Source organism: Mobula birostris, chromosome 2 (genome assembly GCF_030028105.1).
Source record: "Mobula birostris isolate sMobBir1 chromosome 2, sMobBir1.hap1, whole genome shotgun sequence".
Taxonomy (NCBI): domain Eukaryota; kingdom Metazoa; phylum Chordata; class Chondrichthyes; order Myliobatiformes; family Myliobatidae; genus Mobula; species Mobula birostris.
Genome location: NC_092371.1, coordinates 161,858,806 through 161,882,382, shown reverse-complemented (window position 1 = coordinate 161,882,382; position 23,577 = coordinate 161,858,806).

Here is a 23,577-nt window from a genome sequence, read left to right as displayed (position 1 = left end):
TCTACTCTACCATTCCATGATGGTTGGTCCATTTTCCCTCTCAGCCCCAATCTCCTACCTTCTCCCCATATCCCTTCAGTCTCTGCCTTAAGTATACATAAAGACTTGGCTTTCACAGCTGCCTGTGGCAAAGAATTCCACAGATTCACCACTCTCTGGCTAAAGAAATTCATCCTCATCTCCGTTCTAAAAGGACACCTCTATTCTGAGACTGTGAACTTTGGTTTTAGACTCTCCTAACATAGGAAACATCCTCTCCACATCCACTTTATCAAGTCCTTTCATCCCTCATTCTTCTAAACCAGAGCCATTAAACGCTCTTCATATGAAACATAGAAACATAGAAACATAGAAAATAGGTGCAGGAGTAGGCCATTCGGCCCTTCGAGCCTGCACCGCCATTTATTATGATCATGGCTGATCATCCAACTTAGAACACCGCCCCAGCCTTCCCTCCATACCCCCTGACCCCCGTAGCCACAAGGGCCATATCTAACTCCCTCTTAAATATAGCCAATGAACTGGCCTCAACTGTTTCCTGTGGCAGAGAATTCCACAGATCCACCACTCTCTGTGTGAAGAAGTTTTTCCTAATCTCGGTCCTAAAAGGCTTCCCCTCTATCCTCAAACTGTGACCCCTCGTTCTGGACTTCCCCAACATCAGGAACAATCTTCCTGCATCTGGCCTGTCCAATCCCTTTAGGATCTTATACGTTTCAATCAGATCCCCCCTCAATCTTCTAAATTCCAACGAGTACAAGCCCAGTTCATCCAGTCTTTCTTCATATGAAAGTCCTGCCATCCCAGGAATCAATCTGGTGAACCCTCTCTGTACTCCCTCTATGGCAAGGATGTCTTTCCTCAGATTAGGGGACCAAAACTGCACACAATACTCCAGGTGTGGTCTCACCAAGGCCTTGTACAACTGCAGTAGTACCTCCCTGCTCCTGTACTCAAATCCTCTTGCTATAAATGCCAGCATACCATTCACCTTTTTCACCGCCTGCTGTACCTGCATGCCCACTTTCAATGACTGGTGTATAATGACACCCAGGTCTCGTTGCACCTCCCCTTTTCCTAATCGTCCACCATTCAGATAATAACCTGTTTTCCTATTTTTGCCACCAAAGTGGATAACTTCACATTTATCCACATTAAATTGCATCTGCCATGAATTTGCCCACTCACCCAACCTATCCAAGTCACTCTGCATCCTCTTAGCATCCTCCTCACAGCTAACACTGCCACCCAGCTTCGTGTCATAAGCAAACTTGGAGATGCTACATTTAATTCCCTCATCCAAGTCATTAATATATATTGTAAACAACTGGGGTCCCAGCACTGAGCCTTGCGGTACCCCACTAGTCACTGCCTGCCATTCTGAAAAGGTCCCGTTTATTCCCACTCTTTGCTTCCTGTCTGCTAACCAACTCTCCACCCATACCAATACCTTACCCCCAATACCGTGTGCTTTAAGTTTGCACACTAATCTCCTGTGTGGGACCTTGTCAAAAGCCTTCTGAAAATCCAAATATACCACATCCACTGGTTCTCCCCTATCCACTCTACTAGTTACATCCTCAAAAAATTCTATGAGATTCGTCAGACATGATTTTCCTTTCACAAATGCATGCTGACTTTGTCCGATCATTTCACCGCTTTCCAAATGTGCTGTTATCACATCTTTGATAACTGACTCCAGCAGCTTCCCCACCACTGACGTTAGGCTAACCGGTCTATAATTCCCTGGTTTCTCTCTCCCTCCTTTTTTAAAAAGTGGAGTTACATTAGCCACCCTCCAATCCTCAGGAACTAGTCCAGAATCTAACGAGTTTTGAAAAATTATCACTAATGCATCCACTATTTCTTGGGCTACTTCCTTAAGCACTCTGGGATGCAGACCATCTGGCCCTGGGGATTTATCTGCCTTCAATCCCTTCAATTTACCTAACACCACTTCCCTACTAACATGTATTTCGCTCAGTTCCTCCATCTCACTGGACCCTCTGTCCCCTACTATTTCTGGAAGATTATTTATGTCCTCCCTAGCGAAGACAGAACCAAAGTAATTATTCAATTATGTCAATATGACAAGGTATTCCATCCTGGAACATTATCATGAACCTCCTGTGAAGGGTCTCCAGTTTCAGCACATCCTTTCTATGATCAATGGCCCAAAACTGTTCACAATACTCCAAGTGAGGTCTCACCAGTGCTTTATAAAATCTCTGCTGTGATATTCTAGTCTTCTTAAAATTAATGCTAACATTCCATTTTGCTTTCCTCATCTCAAATGCAACCTGCAAGTTAACCTTTCAGGAATCCTGCACGAACTCTCAAGTCCCTTTGCACCTTAACTTTTTTTTTGTATTTTCTCTCCATTTTGAAAATTTCCTTTCATTTCCTGACCATACACTTCCTGACACAATATTCCATTTGTCATTTCTTTGCCCATTGTCCTAATCTGTCTAAGTCCTTCTGTAACCTCTGTACTTCCTCAAAGCTACCTGCCCTTCTGCTGATCTTTATATTGTCTGCAAGCTTTGCAACAAAGCCATTAATTCCCTCACCCAAATCACTGACATATAATGTAAAAAGAAACGGTCCCAACACAGACCCCTGTGGAACACCATTAGTCACCAGCAGCTGACAAGCTCCCTTTATTCCCACTCTTTGCCTCCAACCAATCAGCCACTGCTTTATTCATGATAGAATTTTTCCTGTAATGCCATGGGCTCATAGCTTGTTAAGGAGCCTCATGTGTGGCACTTTGTCAAAGGCCATCTTAATGTCCAAGTACAAAACAACAACCAATTCTCTTTTGTCTATCCTGCTTGTTATTTCTTCAAAGATTTCCAGAAGATTTGTAATGCAAGAGTTCCCCTTGAGGAAACCATGCTGAGTATAGCCTATTTTATCATGTGTCTCTAAGTACCCTGAAAACTAATTCTTAATAATCAACTCCAACATCTTCCCAACCACTGAGATCAAACTAACTGGTCTATAGTTTCCTTACTTCTGTGTCTTTCCCTTCTTGAAGATTGGAGTGACATTTGCAATTTTCCAGTCTTCCAGAGCCATGCAAAATCTAGTGATTCTTGAAAGATCATTACTAATGAGTCCACAATCTCTTCAGCCACTTCTTTCAGAACTCTGGGGTGTAATCCATCTGGTCCAGGTGACTTATCTACTTTCAGACCTTTCAGTTTCCCAAGAACCATCTCTCTAGTAATGGTAACTTCACACACTTCATGCCCCCTGACACCTGGAACTTCCACCATATTGCTAGTGTCTTCCACAGTGAAGATTGATGCAAAATTCTTATTCAGTTTGTCTGCCATTTTGTTGTCCCCATTACTACTTCTCCAGCATCGTTTTCCAGTGGTCTGATATCGATTCTCGCATCTCTTTCACATTTTATGTATCTAAACAAACTTTTTGTGTCCTCTTTAATATTATTGGCTAGCTTACTTTCATATTCCATCTTTAACATCTCAATAACTCTTTTAGTTGCCTTCGGTTAGTTTTTAAAAGCATCCCAATCCTCTAGCTTCCCATAAATATTTGCTCTATTATATGCCCGCTCTTTGACTTTTATGTTGGCTTTGACTTCTCTTTTTATGCATGGTTGTGTCTTCTTTCCTTCAGAATACTTCTTCCTCTTGGGGATGTGTATATCCTGTGCTTTCCAAATTGCTTCTAGGAAATGCTAGCCATTGCTGCTCTGTTGTCATCTCTGCCAGTGTTCTTTTAAATCAATTCTGGCCAACTCCTCTCTTATGCTTCTGTAATTCCCTTTACTCCTCTATGATACTAATATATCTGACTTTAGCTTCGCCTTCTCAAGTTTGATCACATTACGATCACTTTCCCCTAAGGGTTCTTTTAGCAGAACACCCAATCCAGAATAGCTGATCCTTTAGTGGGCTCAATCAGGAGCTGCTCTAAAAAGCTATTTCTTTGGGACTCCAGAAATTCCCCCTCCTGTAATCCAGCATCAACCTGATTTTCCTAATCTACCTGCATATTGATGTCCCCCATGACTGATGTAACATTGCCATTTTGGCATGCATTTGTTATCTCCCAGTATAATTTGTAGGCCACATCTTTACTACTGTTTGGGGGCCTGTATACAACTGCCATCAGGGTATTTTTACCCATGCAATCCCTATCCACAATGATTCAACACCTTCCGACTCTATGTCATCTCTTTCTAATGATTTGATTTCATTTTTTTACCAACAAAGCAACATCACCACTCTGCCTCCCTGCCTGTCCTTTTGATACAAAGTGCATCTTTGGACATTAAGCTCCCAGCTATAATCATTCACCCATGATTCAGTGCTGCCTTAAACATCATACCTGCCAATCTGAAACTGTGCTGCAAGTTCATCTACCTCATTCTGTATACTGAGTGCTTTCAGATACAACAGCTTCAGTCCTGTATTCACCCTTTTCAATTTTGTCACACCGTGCTCAACCTTTTGATTCCTGACTTTGTCTGAAGTCTTACCAACATCTGCCTCCACAAATCTCCACTAACTGTTCTGGCACTCTGATTCCCATCCACCTGCAACTCTAGTTTAATCCCCACCATGCAAAATTAATAAGCCTTTCCACTAGGATATTAGTCCCTCTCCAGTTCAGGAGCAGATTGTCCCGTCTGTTTCCGATCCACCTTCCTTGCAAGAGAGCCCAATTATCCAAAAATATTATGCCCTCCCTCCTACACCAACTGCTTAGCCACATATTAAACTGTATAATCTTCCTAGTTCTAGCCTCACTAGCACATACAGTAGCGTGGGTAGCAATCCTGAGATTATAACCCTGGACGTTCTGCCCTTTAACGTAGCACCAAGCTCCCTGAACTCCCTATGCAGAACCTTGTCACTCGTCCTACCCATGTCAGTGGTACCTACATGGACGACAACTTTTGGCTGTTCACCCTCCCAGTTAAGAATGCTGAGGACTCAATTCAAGATATCCCAGAGCCTGGTACCCAGGAGGCAACATACTATCCAGGTATCTTGTTCTCACACAGAATCCCCTATCATCACAGTGTGCCTCTTATTCCCGCTTCACTCTTGAGTCAGAGAGGCAGACTCAGTGCCAGAGACCTGACCACTGTGACTTTCTCTTGTTAGGTCATCTCCCCCATCAGTATCCAAAATTATGTACCTGTTACCCAGATGACGGCTGCTGTGACAATGGAACAACCCTCCAGATCATTAGCCAGAAACCCATTTCCAAAAACACACGTAAAAGTTGCTGGTGAACGCAGCAGGCCAGGCAGCATCTCTAGGAAGAGGTACAGTCGACGCTTTGGGCCGAGACCCTTCTGTACCTCTTCCTAGAGATGCTGCCTGGCCTGCTGCGTTCACCAGCAACAATTTCAGTGTTGCTTGAAATTCCAGCAGCTGCAGATTTCCTCGTGCTCCATTTCCAGAACTTTTTCAGGCTGCTGGGCTCTCATCCTCAAAGCTTCCAGAACCTGTGCAGGTTGGGAGAGTTCCCTTAACCCCGAAGAGTGTGAGGGTGGGTGGAGAACAACATGTGTGCCTGCACCTGGACCATAGCCCTCCATATCCCTACCATCCATGAACCTATCCAAACTTCTCTTAAATGTTGAAATGGAGATGGATTGCCCCAGTTATACTGGCAGTTTACATCACACTCTCACGACGCTCTGAGTGAAGAAGGCTCCCCTCATATTCCCCTTAAACATTTCACCTTATTTCACCTTTCACCCTTAATCCATGACCTCTAGTTGGAGTACAACATAACCTCAGTGAAAAAAAGACTGCTTGTATTTACTCCATCTATACCCCTCAGAATTTTGTATACCTCTGCCAAATCTACCCTTAATCTTCTACATTCCCAGAGGTAATGTTGCAGCTGTATAGGACCCTGGTCAGACCCCACTTGGAGTACTGTGCTCAGTTCTGGTCACCTCACTATAGAATGTGGAAACCATAGAAAGGGTGCAGAGGAGATTTACAAGGAGGTTACCTGGATTGGGGAGCATGTCTTATGAGAATAGGTTGAGTGAACTCGGCCTTTCCTCCTTGGAGCAATGGAGAATGAGAGGTGACCTGATAGTGGTGTACAAGATGATGAGAGGCATTGATCATGTGGATAGTCAGAGGCTTGTTCCCAGGGCTGAAATGGCTAGCACGAGAGGACACAGTTTTAAGGGGCTTGAAAGTAGGTACAGAGGAGATGTCAGGGGTAAGTTTTTTATGCAGAGAGTGGTGAGTGAGTAGAATGGGCTGCCGGTGATGATGGTGAAGGCGGATACGATAGGGTCTTTTAAGAGACTTCTGGATATGTAGTTTCTAAGGAAAGGACATATTTGGCACAGCTTTGTGGGCCGAAGGGCCTGTATTGTGCTGTAGGTTTTCTATGTTTCTATGAATAAAGTCGTAACCTATTCAATCTTTCCTTTAACTCAGGTCCCCCAGTCCCGGCAACATCCTTGGAAATTTTTTCTGTATTTTTTCAAATGTATTTACATATTTCCTTTAGGTAGATGACCAAAACTGCGCAAAGTACTCCAAATTAGGCCTTACCAACATCTCATACAACTTCAACATAATATCCCATCTCATGTACTCAATACTTTGATTTATGAAGACCAATGTGCCAAAAGCTTTCTTTACAACCCTAATTACCTGTGATGCCACTTTCAATAAATTATGGACATGTATTCCCAGATCCCTTTGCTTTACTGCTATCCTCAATGCCCTACCGTTCATTCTGTAAGACCTACCTCGGTTGGCCCTACTGAAGTACAAAACCTTGCACTTGTCTGCAGTAAACTCATCTGCCATTTTTCAGCCTATTTTTCCAGCTGGTCCAGATCCCATTGCAAGCCCTGATAGTCTTCCTCGCTGTCCATTACACCCCTTATCTTGGTGTTATCTGCTAATCTGCTGATCCAGTTAACCACACTATCAACCAGGTCATTGATATATATGACAAACAACAACAAACCCAGCAGCATTCCCTGTGGTACTCCACTCAGACAGACCTCCAGTTGGAAACACAGCCATCTACTACCTCTCTCTGGCTTCTCCCACAAAGCCAATGTTTAATCCAATTTACTACCTCATTTTGAATGCCAAGCAACTGAACTTTCTTGACCAACCTCTCATGTGGGACCTTGTCAAATGGCTTGCTAAACTCCATGTAGACAACAACCACTGCCTTGCCTTCATCGGTTTTCCTGGCAACTTCCTTAAAAAACTCCATAAGATTGGTTAGAAACAACCTGCCATGCTGACTATCCCTAATCAATCCATGTACAGGTATATACCTTTTAATCCAGTCCTTCGGAATACTTACCATTAACTTACCCACTACTGATCTCAGGCTGACTGGTCTATAATTTCCTGGTTTATTTTTAGATCCTTCCTTAAATAGCTGAACAACATTAGCTACTGTATCCTCCAGTCCTCCACTGCCTCTCCTGTCGCTAAGGATGCTTTACCTGTAAATATCTCTGCTAGGGCTTCTGTAATTTCTGCACTTTCCTCCCACAGGATCAGAAGGATCACCTTTTCAGGCCCTGGGGATTTATCCACCCTAATTTGCCTCAAGACAGCAAACAAATTCTCCTTTATAATCTGTATAATTGATGCTGCTGAGCCTCACCTCTGTCGACTCTGGGTTCATCTCCTGAGTAAATACATATGAAAAAAATCATTTAAGATCTTCCCCATTTCTTTGGCTCCATGCATGGATTACCATTTTGACCTTCCAGTGGACCAATTTTGTCCTTTGCAATCATTTTGCTCTCAACCCCTTAGGATTCTCCTTCACCTCGTCTGCTGGGGCAACCTCATGCCTTCTTTTAACCCTCCTGATTTCTTTCTTAAGTGCTCTCTTGCATTTCTTATACTCCATAAGTATATCATACTTAAAGTGCTTCATGGCTACCAACCAGATTGCTCCCCACAGAGGAGCCAACGATGGAGATCCCATCTGCCAGGGCTCTGGTTCGCTGATATCAGAATGCTTGGATGAGGGCACAGGGGCCATCCTGGCTGCCAACCGCACCTACTGATGCCAGGCCAACCGCCGTTGGTGCCCAGCCAGACTACTCTAGCCTGGGGACTGTGTCTGCTTGTCCTTCTGTGCACCGACTCCTGCAAGCTCTTGCCCTGGTTCATTGTTACCTAGTCCCTTACTGCCTCCAGCAGTTACTATCCCTCAGGATCATACCTCCCTACCACATGTCCTGCCTCAAGCCTGTTGTCCATGGACCACCCAGCCCACCTGAGCCTGCACCTCCAGAATGGTGGAAGGTGGTCCAATATACATGGTTTGCCAGTTGATGGATGAGATGTGCGGTACCTGGTTGACTGGGATGGCTACAGCCCCGAGGAGAGGTCCAGTGTCATCTTGGATCCATCGTTCACCAAGGATGTCCAAGGAACCCATCCAGATCACCCTGGGTCTTTGGGTGCCGGCTGTAGCGTCGGGGGTGGGGGGGAGTTCCTAACAGGCCTATAGAGTCAAATACCTCCCAACCTCTATCTAGCTCCACCTATCACTCATTTCCAACTCATCACGTGCTACCTATTTAAAAAAAAACAAGAGAAAATCTACAGTTGCTGGAAATCTGAGCAACACATACTAAATGCTGGAGGAACTCTCCAGGCCAGGCAGCATATATGGGAAGAAATACAGTCTTTGTTTCGGGCCAAACCACTTCATCAGGACTGGAGAAAACAAGCTAAGGAGTATATTTAAAAGGTGAGGGAAGAGAGGGCCACCAAGTGATTGTCATGGTCTGGTCCGTAAAGTCCGCATTCCGGTTCACGGTCTGGTCCATGGACTCAGGACTCCGGGTCTTCCAGCTGTCCCTTGTTTGAATTAATCATTGGCACCTGATTCCCATCTTTGGGCTTGCAATATCAGTAGCCTTGGGAGTGAGTGTGGGCTGCTGGTTTGTCTTGTCAGTCTCCCTTGGAGCAATCTGTTGAGGAAATGATTTGTGATCTCTAGGCCTGCTTGGAAGACCACTACTTCATGGAGCCTTGTTGCCACTTGTTGGAGTAGTCTTTGTGGTATGGCTTTGGCTGTTTCCTGGGACAACTGAGTGGCTGCTAGCCACTCTGAGCTAGGTAGGGATCTGGCTGTTTCTGTAGCCAACTGAGGTTGCTGGCTGAACTGAGACATGGAGCTTCCCTGGAGCAGAGATGGAACTGTCTGCTGTTCTTTGGTGTTTGTCTCTTCTTGTCCTTGCCTCTGTGGGGCAAGTCAGGCTGTCTTGCTGTTTCCCTGCAGGGGGTGGGGGGGGGGTGTCATATCTTGTCCTTGCCTCTGTGGGTTAAGTCAGGCTGTTTTGCTGTTGCTCTGTGGGGGTCATGTCTTGTCTTTGCCTCTGTTGGGTAAGTCTGGCTGTCCTGCTACTACCCAACAGATGGACCTGTCCTACCTTGGTGTGGAGAAGTTGAATCCTGGCTCTATGTTGATGTCTAGTTCTCAGTCTGTCTCTGAGCTCCAAGAGCCCCAGCCTTGAGGACCCTGCAGCCAAGCTCCAAGAGCCCCAGCCTCAAGCCATGTCATGTCCTTGCCTGGTTCTGGGGTCTGAGCCTGAGGCAAGACCCAGGTTCTGGGTCCCTGTCCAGTCTTGGGCTTGGAGTCCAAGCCTAGTCCATAGTTCCTAGTCCTGGTCCTGCTTTCCCTAGCCCAAGTCTGCATTTTGAATCCTGTCATGTCCCTACACTAGTTAAGTCCTATTCCTTGTACTTCAGTGTCTGTGTCTTGCATTTGGTTCTGTTCCTAGCACCCCCTTGTGACAGTGATAGGTGAAACCTGGAGGGGCAGGGATGAAGTAAAGAGTGGGGAAGTTGATTGGTGAAAGAGACAGAAGGATGGTAGTGAGGGAGGTGTAGTGCTTGTTTCACTTGCACGGATAAGAGCCAGGAGGTAGATCAGTGGGGAGGGATGAATGTTCGAGTTGTGTGGGGAGCGATCCCTGCGGAAAGCAGAAAATGGGGGGGGGGGGGATCCTGTTGGAGGTGGCTGCCTATTTAAACCCAGTTCCCTTCCACAATGCTTGTTCCTAACCTTTAGTTACCTTGTTGCCTTGTCATGTTAGGTATCCATTCTCCCTTGTTTTATGGCCCTCATAGCTAGTTATTTTGCCATTTATTAGTAAAATATTGTTTGCTGCTCATCATCTCTGCAGTTCTGCTTTTGGGTTCAGCCTTCTCTACATTCCCTGACAGTTAGTGAGTTGTGGGAATGCTATGCCAGGACAGAAAGCAGGCTGCCCAGCACAATCCTCGCTGACAACAGGAATTCTGCAGATGCTGGAAATTCAAGCAACACACATAAAAATTGCTGGTGAACACAACAGGCCAGGCAGCACCTCTTCCTAGAGATGCTGCCTGGCCTGCTGCGTTCACCAGCAACTTTTATGTGTGTTGCTACAATCCTCACTGATTTGATTTGACACAACACAATGCATTTCACTGTATGTTTCAATGTTTTGACATACATGACAAATAAAGTTAATTTCTTAAATCTGAATTAGAGTTTAAACACAAGAGATTCTGCAGATGCTAGAAATCCAGTGTCCAGAATCCAGAAATCCAGAATCCTGATGTAGGCCTGAACCTGAAATGTCAACTCTTTATTCCTTCCTATAGATGCTGCTTCACCTGCTGAGTTCCTCCAGCATTTTGTGTGTGATCCTCCAAATCTGAATTTACTTGTTTGGTGAGCCTTTGTGCACATGCACTTCATGCTGTGGGTATATTTTATTCAGAATCAATTATTATCACTGACATACAGTAAGTTGTGAAATTTATAGTTTTATGCAGCAGTGTGGTACAAAACATAAAGCATTACTCTAGGTTACAATAAGAAACTAAATGAATAAATTGTGTAAAAGGGAATGCAGAGATAGTGTTCATGGACCATTCAGAAATCTGATGGGGAGGGGAAGCTAAAATGGTGGGTGTGCATCTTCAGGCTCCTGTACCTCTACCCTGCTGGTAGGAATGAGGAAAGGGAATTTCCTAGAATGCGAGGGTCTTTAATGATAGGTGCCACCCTCTTGAGACACTGCCTTTTGAAGATGTCCTCGATGATGGGATGTACTCGTGATGGAGCTAGCTAAGTCTGCAACCCTCCAGGAGTTTGCCCACAACTGCATGTTAAACGCCTTGCACAAGTGATTATGAGACAGGCCTGGGTTGCCAAATTACCCACACCCCTACTGCACTTGCATGTGCCTCTGTTTTCTATGTTTACACTCAAGTGCTTCAATTCCCTCAAAGAACTTTCTTTTAAAGAACCCTGTAAAGCCCAGCCTGGTTGCCACGTGTTCTCATACCTTCAATGGCTTGGTGTCAATTTTTTTAAAAATCTGACAGTAATATCTTAGAAGAATTTTACAGCATTAAAGACAGAAGCAAATTGTCATCTGCTTGTGCAGCAGAGGTTGGTCCAAGAAGTTAAAGATTTCAAAGTCAAAGTCACTGGAAAACTAAAAGAGAAGCAGGAAATGCTCAGCAGTCAGGCAGCAACCACAGGAAGAGAAACACATTTAATGTTTTGAATCCCCTATCGCTCCTTCCCAAAACCTTCTTTGCAATTTAAAGCTATTAGGGATGGTCAGAGTAAATGCTGTATTACAAATGAGAATAAAATGCAGAAGCAGGTATGCAGAATTATGTTTCAAAATGGAGAACTGACTAGGTGTGAGTTATGGGACTTGTCCACATTCATTCAGCTTTGCACATAATCTAGCTGCGCTTTCAAGCTTGGTGCTGGGACGGCATAGGTTGGGATAACAAACCTAAAGAATATTAAAGACATTGTGCAGGCTGAAGGGGGTCACATAAACATTAGGTTATGAAGACATGCAGTCCTCTTTTATTGTCATTTGGTAATGCATGCATTAAGAAATGATACAATATTTCCTCTGGTGTGATATCACAATACACAGGACAGACCAAGACTGAAAAAAACAAACAAAACCACATAATTATAACATATAGTTACAACAGTGCAACAATACCATAACTTGATGTGGAAGTCCATGAGCACAGTAAAAGTTCAAAGTCACTCAACTGTCCAACATCTCACGCAGACGGAGAGAAGGAAGAAAAACTCTCCCTGCCATACCCGATCACGGTCCGACTCTGGGTTATCCGAAAACTTCGATCTCTGATCAGCTCTCCGACACCGAGTACTGAGCACCATCACTATCCAAAGGATTCGACCTCCTTCTCGGTCGCCAACAGCAGGCAAAGCCGGGGATTTTGAGGCCTACCCTCTGAAAGATTCTCAACCGCGCAGTAACGACAGCAGCGAACAAGCGTTTCAGAAATTTTTCCAGATGTTCCTCTGTGCTTTTACGTCCATCTTCATCAAATCAGAATTGTCCACGGCCCCTAGTTAACAGATACGATATCATTTTTCATTGGAGGGCTGCGCACGCGCGGCGCTCTGCTCTCTCTCCTCCCGCCTCCCATGAGGCGACCTGGAACTGTCCAAAATTGGAATTGGTTTATTATTGTCACATGTCATAAGATAAAGTGAAAAACTTGTCTCCCATACTATTCATACAAGTTGTTGTGTATTTAATGTCTGAATAATATTTCAAAAATATTGCTGATCAAGCATTCTTTGTTTAACTAATTTACTATAGCTAATGTGTAAAAGTACATATATGGCTTAGGTCATCACACCATCAGGTTACACATACATGTCTCGCTTAAAGTAAAAATAAATGTACACGAGTTACCTCTCAGCTACCTTGTTTTCCTTTCAATTAATGTTTGTTTTGGAGTTACAAAACATAACACAAATCAAATCATTACTCAGTGCATTGAGGTAGAACAAGGTAAAACAATAACAGAATGCTGAAACAGCTACGGAGAAAGTGCAGTGCAGGTGGACATTATGGTGGAAGATCGTAACAAGGTAGATTGTAAGGTGAAAAATCCATCTTGTAGTACCAGGAAACCATTCAATAGTCTATGACAGTAGGGAAGAAACTGTCCTTGTGTCTAGTGGTGTGTGCCTAGAGGCTTTTGTATCTTCTGCCCAATGAGAAAAGAGAGAACGTTCAGGGTGGATGAGGTCTTTTATCATCTTGGTTACTTTACTGGCACAGCTGGAAGTGTAAACAGGCCATGGAGTGGAGGCTAGTTTCTGTGATCCTCTGTGCTGTGTTCACAATTTTCTGGAGTTTCTTGTGATTATGGCAGAGCAGTTACTATAACAAGCCCCATTTCCATATACCTCATTAGATACCTAGTTTGATATTTATGTGGTTCAAGTAATCAGTTGTTGCTAGTATTGGTCTGTAGCCAGCTAGGAATAGATTGGAGGTATGTATAATGGTGCATCTTTCTTTTGTTCAGTACTGAAGCTGTTTGAGACACTCAGCAGTCTTCCCACGGCATAATTATATTAAACCTTGGACATTTGTGTTGGACATGATGTTTTATCTGTCGGATTTCCCCTAAAAAAACAAGATCATATTTTTCTCATCCAATTCTAATGAAGGGTCTCCAGCCTGAGCCACTTTCTCTCACCACGGGTGCTGCCTGACCTGCTGGGTATTTTCAGCACTTTTTGATTTTGCTTCATGCTTACAGCTGAAGACACAGCATTCGTCCACTAGTTGATTGCAATGAAAATAACAGCTGTTGTTCATGCAAGAATTGAAAAAGAAACCTTCAGGCCTCATTACGAACAAAACATCACTAGGTAAAGAGGAACACAAAATGAAATAACTTCAATTGATCAACACAGGAGATTCTACAGATACTGAAAATCCATAGCAACACACACCAAATGCTGTAGGAACTCAACAGGTCAGGCAGCATCTATGCAGAGAAATAATAGGGCAATATTTTGGGCTGAGACCCTTCATCAGGACTGGAAAGGAAGGAGCCAGGAATAAGATAGGTGTGAGGAAGGAGTACAAGCTGGCAGCTGATAGGTGAAACCATGTGAAGGGGAAGATGGGTGTGTAGGGGAGTGGTGATGAAGTGAAAAGCTGGGAGGTGATAGGCGGAAAAGGTAAAAGGTTGAAGAAGGAATCTGATAAGAGAGGACAGTGGGGTAAGACAGACCTGGAAGGAGGAATGGCACCAGAGGGATGTAATAGGTGGGCGAGGAGAAGAAAAGGTTGAAGATGGGAACCAGAATAACAATGGAAAAGAGAGAAGGGGGTAGGATGAATAATTGCTGGAATGTCCATTTGCACATCATTCCACAAATGCTCAGGAGAGAGCATCCTAACAATCTGCATCACTGATTGGTACAGAAACTACAATGAGTAGTCAAAACTGCCCATCGTATCAGCAGCACCAGAACAAGCCTACCCACTATCAAGGAAAGTTGCTGAAAAGGGGTCAGTAACATCAAGAAGGATCGAACCCCACCGCTCGTGGACTGCTTCTCCCACTTTCATCAGGGAAGAGGCTACACAGGATCCACGCCAGGACCACCAGACTCAAAAACAATTACTTTCCCCAAGCGGTAAGGCTGATCAACACCTCCACCCACTAACTCCACCTCTACTTTTAGTTTTCCCAGTCAGTCATCTTATGCACAGCCTATCACCACAATATGGACACACCATCAATCTAGCTTTATAAGCATTTTTAAGTATTTATTGTATTTTTTATTATTATTATTGTATTCTTTACCTTTCGTGGGTTTTTTTGTGCTGCATCAGATCTGGAGTGACAACTATTTTGTTCTCCTTTACATTGTGTACAGGAAATGACTTTAAAAAATCCTGAATCTTGAAGTTCGAAATAGCGATGTTCATGTCATCAGGTTGAAGGCTAACAGGAAGGAATATGAGGTCTTGCCCCTCCAACCTGAGAGTAGCCTCATCATGGTAGCAGGGGAAGTAGAACTAAAATGGGTGACCACCAAGAACTCCTGTTTGTTGCAAACAAAGTTTGATTAAATCCAGAGAACTTCAGTTGCTCTGGCTCTGGAAAAGAAATTGTAACTGTTTCCCTGATGCATCATGGAAAGGAGAGGGTAGAAGATTATGATATCATTCAAAGATTTATGAAGGTTCTTGATCAATGGAACATTTTTCTTCCCCCCCTCCCCGAGGTTCTTAATTGTTAATGATTCAAAGCTGAATGAGTTGACCAAGGGACAGAGGAGGAAGAGAATGTGTTTCTTAAAGCTATCACTTGCCCTCACAACCTCTAATGTATAATTTGTCTCTCAGAGCTTCTGGAGCATTGCAGGCTGGAAAATTAGGAAGGGAGTAGAAAATTGATCCACTAGCCTTGTATAATTTATTTGTTCTGTTTACCAAGAACAGAGCAAAGGAAGATTGAGGAAGTATACTGATAAGTCTGACATTGGGTGATAATCTAAAGCAACTTGTGCTTTTAGTCTTGTGGTATGAGCAGAACTATCCAAGTACAATATTAAATCACAGTTATGAACATAGAAACATAGAAACATAGAAAATATGTGCAGGAGTAGGCCATTCGGCCCTTCGAGCCTGCACCGCCATTTATTATGATCATGGCTGATCATCCAACTCAGAACCCCGCCCCAGCCTTCCCTCCATACCCCCTGACCCCCGTAGCCACAAGGGCCATATCTAACTTTCTCTTAAATATAGCCAATGAACTGGCCTCAACTGTTTCCTGTGGCAGAGAATTCCACAGATTCACCACTCTCTGTGTGAAGAAGTTTTTCCTAATCTCGGTCCTAAAAGGCTTCCCCTCTATCCTCAAACTGTGGCCCCTCGTTCTGGACTTCCCCAACATCGGGAACAATCTTCCTGCATCTAGCCTGTCCAATCCTTTTAGGATCTTATACGTTTCAATCAGATCCCCCCTCAATCTTCTAAATTCCAACGAGTACAAGCCCAGTTCATCCAGTCTTTCTTCATATGAAAGTCCTGCCATCCCAGGAATCAATCTGGTGAACCTTCTTTGTACTCCCTCTATGGCAAGGATGTCTTTCCTCAGATTAGGGGACCAAAACTGCACACAATACTCCGGGTGTGGTCTCACCAAGGCCTTGTACAACTGCAGTAGTACCTCCCTGCTCCTGTACTCGAATCCTCTCGCTATAAATGCCAGCATACCATTCGCCTTTTTCACCGCCTGCTGTACCTGCATGCCCACTTTCAATGACTGGTGTATAATGACACCCAGGTCTCGTTGCACCTCCCCTTTTCCTAATCGGCCACCATTCAGATAATAATCTGTTTTCCTATTTTTGCCACCAAAGTGGATAACTTCACATTTATCTGCCATGAATTTGCCCACTCACCCAACCTATCCAAGTCACCCTGCATCCTCTTAGCATCCTCCTCACAGCTAACACTGCCACCCAGCTTCGTGTCATCCGCAAACTTGGAGATGCTGCATTTAATTCCCTCATCCAAGTCATTAATATATATTGTAAACAACTGGGGTCCCAGCACTGAGCCTTGCGGTACCCCACTAGTCACCGCCTGCCATTCTGAAAAGGTCCCGTTTATTCCCACTCTTTGCTTCCTGTCTGCTAACCAACTCTCCACCCACACCAATACCTTACCCCCAATACCGTGTGCTTTAAGTTTGCACACTAATCTCCTGTGTGGGACCTTGTCAAAAGCCTTCTGAAAATCCAAATATACCACATCCACTGGTTCTCCCCTATCCACTCTACTAGTTACATCCTCAAAAAATTCTATGAGATTCGTCAGACATGATTTTCCTTTCACAAATCCATGCTGACTTTGTCCAATCATTTCACCACTTTCCAAATGTGCTGTTATCACATCTTTCATAACTGACTCTCGCAGTTTCCCCACCACCGATGTTAGGCTAACTGGTCTATAATTCCCTGGTTTCTCTCTCCCTCCTTTTTTAAAAAGTGGGGTTACATTAGCCACCCTCCAATCCTCAGGAACTAGTCCAGAATCTAAAGAGTTTTGAAAAATTATCACTAATGCATCCACTATTTCTTGGGCTACTTCCTTAAGCACTCTGAGATGCAGACCATCTGGCCCTGGGGATTTATCTGCCTTCAATCCCTTCAATTTACCTAACACCACTTCCCTACTAACATGTATTTCGCTCAGTTCCTCCATCGCACTGGACCCTCTGTCCCCTACTATTTCTGGAGGATTATTTATGTCCTCCTTAGTGAAGACAGAACCAAAGTAATTATTCAATTGGTCTGCCATGTCCTTGCTCCCCATAATCAATTCACCTGTTTCTGTCTGCAGGGGACCTACATTTGTCTTTACCAGTCTTTTCCTTTTTACATATCTATAAAAGCTTTTACAGTCCGTTTTTATGTTTCCTGCCAGTTTTCTCTCATAATCTTTTTTCCCCTTCCTAATTAAGCCCTTTGTCCTCCTCTGCTGAACTCTGAATTTCTCCCAGTCCTCAGGTGAGCCACTTTCTTTGGCTAATTTGTATGCTTCTTCTTTGGAATCGATACTATCCCTAATTTCTCTTGTCAGCCACGGGTGCACTACCTTCCTTGATTTATTCTTTTGCCAAACTGGGATGAACAATTGTTGTAGTTCATCAAAATATGCAAAATGTATGAGAAAATTATCATTTTAATTTTACCCAGTTATTTCCCTAGTAAAGTATTCAAAAGTTTGATGAACACTGTTAAGTGTAAAACATTGATTTGCATGTAACAGTTGTGTTAAGCAGAAAGAAAAAACTGTTTACTGTCTGCTCTTCACCCTGTGAGAGTGATATTATGGCTTTATCTTCGTTGGCAGGTATTTATTAACACTTTGTATTAACATAGCACCTTTAATGAAGCTAACCTTCCGAAAGGATTTGACAGTAGCATCATGAAGTGCAATTGGAAACTGGGTAACATGAGTAGACATTGGGGTAGAGATAATAACTTTGGGAAAGAGATAGTTTTTCAGGAGAGGAGACTTCCAAGCTCAAGACTAGGAAAAACATGGCTGCAAACAATCTGGCTTTAATTCAGAATCAGAATCAGGTTTAATATCACCGGTAAATGTCATAATATTTGCTAACTTTGCGGTGCAGTACACTGCAATAAATGATAATACAGAGAGAGGGAGAGAGGGAGAGAGAGAGAGAGAGAGAGAGAGAGAGAGAGAGAGAACTGTGAATTACAGTGAATATATTTATATTAAATAGTTAAGTTAAATATGTACTGCAAAAAAATAAGAAATTAAAAAAAGTAGTGAGTAAGTGTTCGTGGGTTCTATGTCCATTTAAGAATCGGATGGCAGAGGGAAAGAAGCTGGTCCTGAATCACTGAGAGTGTGCCTTCAGGCTTCTGTACCTCCTTCCTGATGGTAACAGTGAGAAGAGGGCATGTCATGTCCTGGGTGGTAGAGGCCCTTAATGATAGATATCACCTTCCTGAGGCACTGTTCCTTGAAGATGACCTGGATACTATGGAGGCTAGTACCCATGATGGAGCTAACTAAATTTACAACTCTCTGCAGGTTACTTTGATCCTGTGCAGTAGCACACCTCCCACCCCATACCAGACGGTGTTGGAGTCAGTTAGAATGCTCTCTATGATACAAATGTAGAAAGTTGCAAGTGTTTTAGGTGACATACCAAATATCCTCAAACTTCTAATGAAATATAGGCACTGTCATGCCTTCTTTATAGCTGCATCAATATGTCCAGTCCAGGTTAGGTCCTCAGACATATTGGCACACAGGAATTTGAAATTGCTCACTCTCTCCACTTCTGATCCTTCTATTAGGACTGGTGTGTGTTCCTTAGTCTTACCCCTTCTGAAGTCACAATCAGTTCCTTGACCTTACTGACATTGAGTGCAATGTTGTTACTGCGACACCACTCAACTAGCTGGCATGTTTTGCTTCCGTATGCCCTCTTGTCACCATCTGAGACTCTGCCAACAAAGGCTGTATCATTTTCAAATTTATAGAGGGTGTTTGAATTGTTACTTGCTACACAGACATGAGTATAGAGAGAGTAAAGCAGTGGGCAAACCCCTGTGGAGCGCCAGTGTTAATTGTCAGTGAGGTGGAGAGGTTATTTCCAATCCATACCTGTTATGGTTTTCCGGTTAGGAAGTTGGGCATTCAGTTGGAGAGGGAAGTACAGAGGCCCAGTTTCTGGAGCTTTTCGATCAGAATTGTAGGAATGATGGTGTTAAACACTGAGCTGTAGTCTTTGAACAGCATCCTGACATAGGTGTTTGTGTTGTCCAGATGATTCAAGGCCATAGGGAGAGCCAGTGACATCGTGTCCACCGTAGACCTACTCTGATGATAGGCAAATTGCAGTGGATCCAGGTCCTTGCTGAGGCAGGAGCTCATTCTAGCTATGACCACCCTCTCAAATCATTTCATCCCTGTAGATGCTACTAGACATTAATCAATAAGGCAACTCAAATCAATGTTCAACGATCAACTTTATTCACCATATGTATTTACATGTATTAGGAATTTCTGTGGTGTATTTACGTGACTTGATATTCAACAATGATAAAGAATAAAGAATTATATAGAACTAGTTAGAGGTTAAAATGTGCATAGGAATAAAATGTGCATAAATATATAAATACCAGCAATGTAAACAGCATTATAAAAAGTGGTTTAAAGTGTTTACAGTGACTGAGGGGTTTGGGGCTGGGTTAATTAGAATGGTTGATCAGATTAACTGCCTGAGAGAAGAAGCTTTTATGATGACGTGAAGTTTTTTGTTTTAATAGCCCTATAACACTTTCCAGAAGGGAGCTTTTGGAAAAGGCAGGTTACAGGTTGCATATTGTGATTTGTTTTACCATGCATAAAAGCAACTTTCCTTTTGTAAAGACATGTTTTATTTATGTCCGTGTATTTCTTTATAGTTTCAAGTACAGCATGGAAATCCTTCGTGTTGGCCTGGATTATGCCAGGTGCCTTCATTGTGCACTGCTCGAAGGCTGAGTTCCGACACTGACCACCTCTGTTGGCCCACCATTGAAATTTTATTCATTCCAAAGCTGAATGTGAAATATACATGAACTTGAATCAATAATTTTAACTGTGATGTAGAAGTGGGAAAATTAAAAGCTTGGTGGTGACGCTTCTGGTTTGTTATTAAGATTGGCAAAGTGCAACGTGAACGATAACTAGATCAAACCAAGTCTATCACTGACACCTGGTGGCCAACCTTGATGAAACAATTTTATCTTGAATTCTGGAGTCTCAAAAGTCAATAGATCTTGTATCTGGTACACTATTGCAGCCTCCTCTACAATGGTGAAATCCAACATAGATTGGGGGACCACTCCATCCACCACAAAATACCAGATCTCCCAGTGGCTACTCGTTCCATTTTGATTTCTCATTCCCATGCAGACACGTCTGTCCATGATTTTCTCTATTGCCATGAAGAGGCCAAACTCAGGTTGGGGGAGCATTGCTTCATATTCCATCTGGGTAGCCTCCAACCTGACAGCATGAATATCGATTTTTATAACTTCCAGTAATTTCTGTCCCTTTCTCCTGTCTTTTTGCATTCCCTACTCTGGTCATCTTTTCACCGCTTCTCTTCTCATCTGCCATCACCTCCGTCTGATTCCCTTCCTCCTTTCCTTTCTTCCATGGTCCACTGTACTCCTGTTACATTCCTCATTCTTTAGCCCTTTACCTCTTCAATCTATCCCCTCCAAGCTTCTTATTTCATTCCTCCTTCTCTACCCACCTGCCTGATCTCACCTTTTGCCTGTTACCTTGTACTCCTGTCTCTCCCTCCACCTTCTTATTGTGGATTCTTTCCCTTTCCTTTCCAGTCCTGATAAACTGTCTCAGCTCAAAATGTTGATTGTTTATTCCGCTCCATAGATGTTGCCCGGTCTGCTGAGTTCCTCTTGCATTTTGAGTGTGGTTGCTCTAGGTTTCTAGCATCTACAGGATCTCTTGCGTAACTGAAAGTTAAGGTGATTTTGTCCTTTTTGGGTTCAGATAGGAGTCGGGGCTGATGACATGCACTTTTTCCATCTGCCTGTCTCCAGCTCCGTTAAACAAAGATTGGCTGCAAATTGAGAAATGCTGCCGTAGTTGCTGCCTGACTTGCTGAGTTCTTCCCACTTTTTATATGATGCTCAAGATTTGTAGCTTCTGCAGAATCTCATGTGTTTACACAATGCATGTGATTCTGTTGGTTTTTGCACCATCATGAGAGCATTTAACTACACTCACTAGCCAACTACACCTGTACACCTGTTTGTTAATGCAAGTACCTAATTAGCCAATCATTTATCAGCAACTAAATGCATAAAGGCATGTAGTCATGGTCAAAAGGTTCAGTTGTTGTTCAGACCAAACATCAGAATGAGGAGGAAATATCATCTATAGATGGATGGATAGTTGGTGCCAGATGGGGTGGTTTGAGTATCTCAGAAGCTACTGATCTCCTGGGATTTTCACATGCAACAGGCTCTAGAGTTTACAGAGAATGGTGCAAAATACAAAAAATATCCAGTGAGTGGCAGTTCTGTGGGTGAACATGCCTTGTTATTGAGAGAGGTCAGAGGAGAATGGCCAGACAGGAAGGTGTCAGTAACTCAGTGGCCACGTTATTAGAATATACTTAATAAAGTGACAATTGAGTGTCTATTACATTGATATTCAACACATCCCAATCACCAAAGTTCAAGGTTCGAAGTATATTTAGTATCAAAGTATGAATGCTTTATACATCCTTGAGATTTTTCACCATACAGGCAGCCACAAAACAAAGAAACCTCAAAAGGGCCCATTAAAAAAAAGACCATCAAACAGAAGTAAACCTGGTAATGATTTGCCAAAATTTAGTCACTGTCTATTTGATTAAATATAAAACAAAGCTATAGATTAAAATAGCATTCAAATTGTATAGGGCAGCTATTGTAATACTCTCAAAACAATGTACCCTATTGCCTAGAGGCTATAGTGGAGCAGCCAGGAAGTCTCACACAAGTATTGTTCCCATTTCCCTTAACAGCTTTAATCCCTTGATGTTGTAATTGCTTTGGGCAATATTGTGAAACACTTACAATTTTACTTAACTCTTCTCATTTCACGCAAGTAACAGTATGTGTTTTCCTTTAACCAAGGCTGCAGTTTATTTACAATAACATTTATTAAGATGGGCATCCCGGCTTCTAGTGTTAATCTGGAATACTTTTGAAAACATTTATGCATGTATTGTACATATTCATTAACATCATTGTCTTCTGTCCAACAATGTTTTTAACGCCAATCTACAGTGAGAGGGAAATGTTTTCTTAGAGCTCCAACTAGATCAGTTGACGGTACATTTAAATCAACACATCTCTCGTCCCTCTGCACCACTCTGCCTCCCATCTCCCATTGTGTTGTTGGGAGCCATTGCCATCTGGCTGATGCTGGCCTCACCAAGTACTCAAGAGGCTCCACTTGGCATGGACCTTGTTAAAGCTGTGCCTGGGGAAGGCAGAGGTACAAACTTGATGCTAATTGTTTCTTTTCAACCACTTACTAGATGTTATTATACTTTCCCTGCTCTTTCTCTGTCTTTTCCTTCTTTAACTTTCACTCACTGTCTGTTTTTTTACAGGATTCATCTAACTGTTTTTGCATCTCTCATCTACATGAAAATCACAGGCCACCTTACAGTCTTCTCACATTTTCGCTTCTCCAACAACACATCTGCAGACACTCACTCAGTCCATACCACACATACAATATACTTCTCAACATACTTTAGAGATCCAGGACAATCAGGGTGCGTGTGCGTGTGTGTGCGCGCATGCACACAACCAGACACATCTCAGAATTTTTTTTTTAACTGCACGCTTACATTTTTTTTCTGCACTCCCTGGAGGACCCAACCTGGACCAGGGCAACTTTTTCCTTTGCTTTTGTGAGACCCGCCCTAGAGCAGGGCAGTTTCATGTGAGGCCTGACCCAGACCATGGCAACTTCTACCTGTGCTTCCTGAGGGATTTAACCCTGCCTAGGGCATGCCTTTTATAATACAGCAGCTTTCCGATGTTGGCAACTAAGGTGTTGGTCTGCATTGACTATGCAACAAAGGAGAAAATTTGCACTCCAGCAACAGACTCAATCCCTTGCTAAAACATGAGCAGCCTAAGATTTGGGCATGATTAGCCACCAGGGCAGAAACCCTTTTTCCCTTATAACAAAGTCAAGAGTTTGCATTGTAACTGTTGTAACTGATAATAAGATAAAATAACTGGTCCCAGAATACATGCACCCTTACAACTCGACCACACTTTATTTTACTTGTGTAGATGGAGAACAGCATGGCCCCATCACCACACTGTTCTGAAGTGTGAACAGAAGAATTCTTTTTAAAATACAAAATTAGCTTATCAGTTACGGATGTTGACCATTTGGAAAATTGTGTATGTTTGAATTCCTTACTTGCAAGATCAATCGCCATTCGTATTAGAGGTGTTAAAAGTCAATAGAAACTACAAGCTGACAACTGATGACACTTTCAAGTTAGTAAAACAATGTCTCTTAGTTGTGGGTGTGCCTTGTTTCACTTATCTCATTTATAGACACCAAGGGAAGCTATGCTCTTCAAAGACCTTTCTTGCCCGGGCTGCCTG